Source organism: Hemiscyllium ocellatum, chromosome 5 (assembly GCF_020745735.1).
Source record: "Hemiscyllium ocellatum isolate sHemOce1 chromosome 5, sHemOce1.pat.X.cur, whole genome shotgun sequence".
NCBI lineage: Eukaryota > Metazoa > Chordata > Chondrichthyes > Orectolobiformes > Hemiscylliidae > Hemiscyllium > Hemiscyllium ocellatum.
This window is the reverse complement of record NC_083405.1, coordinates 140,105,553-140,109,919: the sequence shown is the minus strand read 5'-3', so window position 1 is coordinate 140,109,919 and position 4,367 is coordinate 140,105,553. Positions and strand designations below refer to the sequence as shown.

The following is a 4,367-nucleotide window of genomic DNA, read 5'->3' as shown; positions in this document are numbered from 1 at the left end:
GTATATACACACACACACACAGGGGCACAGGTATTTTCCTGTGCGTATATACACACACACACACACAGGGGCACAGGTATTTTCCTGTGCGTATATACACACACACACACACAGGGGCACAGGTATTTTCCTGTGCGTATATACACACACACACACAGGGGCACAGGTATCTTCCTGTGCATACACACACACAGGGCACAGGTATTTTCCTGTGCATACACACACACACACACACAGGGCAAAGGTATTTTCCTGTGCATACACACACACGGGGGCACAGGTATTTTCCTGTGCGTATATACACACACACACACACACACGGGGGCACAGGTATTTTCCTGTGCGTATATACACACACACACACACGGGGCAAAGGTATTTTCCTGTGCGTATACACACACACACGGGGCAAAGGTATTTTCCTGTGCGTATACACACACACACACACAGGGACACAGGTATTTTCCTGTGCATACACACACACACACACACACGGGGCAAAGGTATTTTCCTGTGCGTATACACACACACACAGGGACACAGGTATTTTCCTGTGCTTACACACACAAACAGATCTGAGTTGGTGACACTGAGGGGCGGTTTGCTCACCTGCACAGCCAGCTCGGTGGATCTGAAGCTGGGACGTTTGGCTTGTTCAGAGTGCGGAGAGTTGCAATACTCTCGGACCCCTCCCTGTTGCTGAGCGGGCTGTGCTCTCTCTCTCTCTCTCTCTGTACCTGGCGCTCGCACCTGATCCGCAGCGAGAGAGCCTGCTCCCTGAAGCGGATCACAGACACACCGAGTCTGACAGGGGCCCAGCCTCAGGTCGCAATCTGCCGCCGGCCACAACCAGGAAAGCTGTTCCCACTCCAGAGGAACCTGCAACTCCACATCCGGTGAAGAGGGCTCGTCCCTCCCAGGAAGGTGTGGAGGCTGAGGGCAGGCACACCCACACTGATCAACTTAACAAACTTTCACCCAACTGGAAAGCCAGGGCTCCTCAAATATCACAGGCACCTTCATATGAAACTGCACAGCAAACACAAGATAAACTTCACCTTTAAAGGTGTCTGGTCAGGATTGCCCTGAAGTCACTAGAAGTTACAGAATGAATGTGATTAATTAGTGAGAAAGACAGATACATATTTAAAATGATGTTTCATGCTGATAATCAGACAGGAGATGAAAAGGCAGTTTTCCTGAGTAGGAATCCCTACATGCCAGGAAATCAGCAGCAAACCATACCTGTTGTGGTGCCTGTTGGGACTTGATTTCACCTGGTGGGAACACAGGTCCTTGTACAGTCCTGTATTGGAACAATCCAAATTCCAACCCACTCAGTCACTTCCACTGAATCCCAACCTGCATACTTTCTACTGCAAAAAAGTTTTGAATTATTTCTTTAACCCAACCCCAAACCAAAGTTTTCAGCTTCTATCCTGAGGACGTTAACTCGTGTCAAATTATTCTATGTGGATCAGGCATCCTTAAATACGTGACAAATCAGGGCAGACTTATAACTTGATGATAAGGTCCTAGGGAGTGTTGCTGAACAAAGAGACCTTGGAGTGCAGGGTCATAGCTCCTTAAAAGTGGAGTCATAGGTAGATAGGATAGTGAAGAAGGCATTTGGTATGCTTTCCTTTATTGGTCAGAGTATTGAGTACAGGAGTTGGGAGGTCATGCTTCAGCTGTACAGGACATTGGTTAGGCCACTGTTGGAATATTGTGTGCAGTTCTGGTCTCCTTCCTGCTGGAAGGATATTGTGAAAGTTGAAAGGGTTCAGAAAAGATTTACAAGGATGTTGCCAGGGTTGGAGGATTTGAGCTACAGAGAGAGACTGAATAGGCTGGGGCTGTTTTCCCTGGAGTGTCGGATGCTGAGGGGTGACCTTATAGAGGTTTATAAAATCATGCGGGACATGGATGGGATAAATAGACAAAGTATTTTCCCCCTGGGGTGAGGGAGTCCAGAACTAGAGGGCATAGGTTTAGGATGAGAGGGGAAAGATATAAAAGAGACCTACGGGGCAAGGTTTTCACACAGAGGGTGGTACGTGTGTGGAATGAGCTGCCAGAGGAAGTGGTGGAGGCTGGTACAATTGCAGCATTTAAGAGGCATTTGGATGGGTATATGAATAGGAAGGGTTTGGAGGGATATGGGCCGGGTGCTGGCAGGTGGGACTAGATTAGTTTATGATGTCTGATCAGCATGGACGGGTTGGGTCTGTTTCTCTGCTGTATATCTCTTTGACTCTCTGTAATTGGTCTTCCTGCCAGTGTTTGTAGGTTCCTTGGCAGATGCCACAGCTGTAGCCAATCCTGCTGGAGACAGTGGCTGGTCAGGAGGTGATGGAAGTACCAGAATAGATGTAATGTCACTGGGCTAGCAATTCAGAACATTCAGGCTAATGCTCTGGGGGACATGGCTTCATATTGTATGAGTGAAATTTGAGGTCAGTAAAAAATATCTGGCAGGGGATGAAGAGTCTTGTGGTGCAGTAATAGAAAACCAGCTTCAAGTTGGTGCCAAGCTCAAATGAGAGAAGGAATAAAAGGATAAAAGAGAGAAACCAGTGGCTGTAGAGGTGGTCTAATGTTCAGAGATTTGGGCTTTTGGACCATTGGGATCTCATCGGCCAGAAAAGACTGCTCAAAAAAGGTCGATTTCACCCAAACTGGAAAGGGACCAATATTCCTTGTGGGGAGGTTTACAAGTTCTACTAAGGGAGACTAAACTACTAGAGAAGGGGGGTGCGTTGAGCCTAAGTAGCAGAGTAAATGGAAAGGTAGATGAGAATGGTTCTGAATCTGAAAAGAACAATTAGAAAAGACAAGCAAGAACAAATCTTAATGGGATTACACCATCGTCTCCTCAATAGTCCGAGGGAAATTGAGGAGCAAATATGTCGAGAGATTTGGATGTAAGTAAGAATATTAAACTTGTAATATAAGTTGAAGTTTTTAATTGGAGTAAGGCAAATGTTAATGGTATGAGACAGGAACTTTCAACAATTGATTGGAGTAGACTGCTCGCAGGTAAAGGTACCTCCTATAAGATAAAGAAATGGAGGCTAGAGAGCTTGGGAAAATACATATTGATGTTTTGAAAAGGGTTCACATGCAGAGGAAGAATTGCTCCAGGATCTGATTTGGTGTATCCCAGGATTTTGTGGGAGTTTACAGAGGAAATTGTGGGGCCCCTTGCAGAAATATTTGTGCCATCTATAACTACGGCTGAGGTGCCAGATGACTGGAGAGTGGTAAATGCTGTACCTTTGTTGAAGAGAGGGTATAAAGAGAAGCCTGGGAACTATAGACCTGTGAGTCTGACTTTGGTGGTGGGTAAGGTGTTGGAAGTGATTCTGAAAAATGTAATATGCATTTGGAGAGGCAAGGAGTGCTTAGGGATAATCACCGTGGTCTTGTGCAAAGGAAAGTATGTCTCACAAACTTGGTTGCTTGAACTTTAGTAAAGCCTTTGACAAGGTTCCATGCTGGATATTAATTAGTGATGTTAGATATCATGAAATTCAGGATGCGCTTGCAAATTGGACACAAAATTGGCTTAACAATAAGAGATAGAGAGTGGTGGTGGCAACCTGTGACCAGCGGTGTTCCACAGGGATTGGGTGCTGGGTCCCCTTTTGTTTGCCATTTGTATAAATGAGTTAGATGAGAATATAGAAAGCATGGTTAGTAAGTTTGCAGATAGCACCAAGATTGGTGGTGTAGTGGGCAGTGAAGAAGGTTACCGAAGATTACATAGAGATCTAATACATAGGTAATAGGGGACTCCGTCGTGAGAGGAACTGACCGGGGTTTTTGTGGCAGCAGACAGGATTTAAGGATGGTGTGTTGCCTTCCTGGTGCCAGGGTGAAAGACATCGTGGACAGAGTGCGGGAAATCCTCAAGGACGAGGGTGAAGAGCCAGAGGTGGTGGTACATGTCGGCACAAATGATGTTGGGAAGAAGAGGAGGAACATACTACAGCGGGACTTCGGAGAACTAGGAAGAAGGCTGAAAAGCAGGACGTCCAAGGTGGTTATCTCCGGTTTGCTTCCAGTTCCTCAGGCTGGTGAGGCCAGAAACAGGGAGATAATGGACTTGAACGTGTTGTTGGGGAACTGGTGCAGGAAGCAGGGATTTAAGTTCTTGAATCACTGGGGTATTTTTTGTGGTCAGCATAAATTCTACAAGAGAGATGGTTTGCACCTTAATAGGTTAGGGACCAGCATTCTGGCAGGCAGGTTTGCTACTGCTACACAGCTACGTTTAAACTAAGTAGCGGGGGGAGGGACAAACTGGATGTTTAAGAAGGAAATTGAAGGGAAAGTTAGAACAAGGGAAGTCAAGAAAGACAACT

General features: G+C 46.1%; 1 protein-coding gene across 1 annotated transcript in view; it reads right to left on the bottom strand.

Moving 5' to 3' along the window:
* Positions 1-888, bottom strand: part of fam83hb (family with sequence similarity 83 member Hb) — a 109,922-nt gene extending 109,034 nt beyond the window's left edge. The window contains exon 1 of the mRNA XM_060825279.1: positions 610-888. The gene's annotated coding sequence lies outside the window, so the exon portion shown is untranslated. The remainder of the gene's footprint in view (positions 1-609) is intronic.
* Between the last annotated feature and the right edge of the window lie 3,479 nt (positions 889-4,367).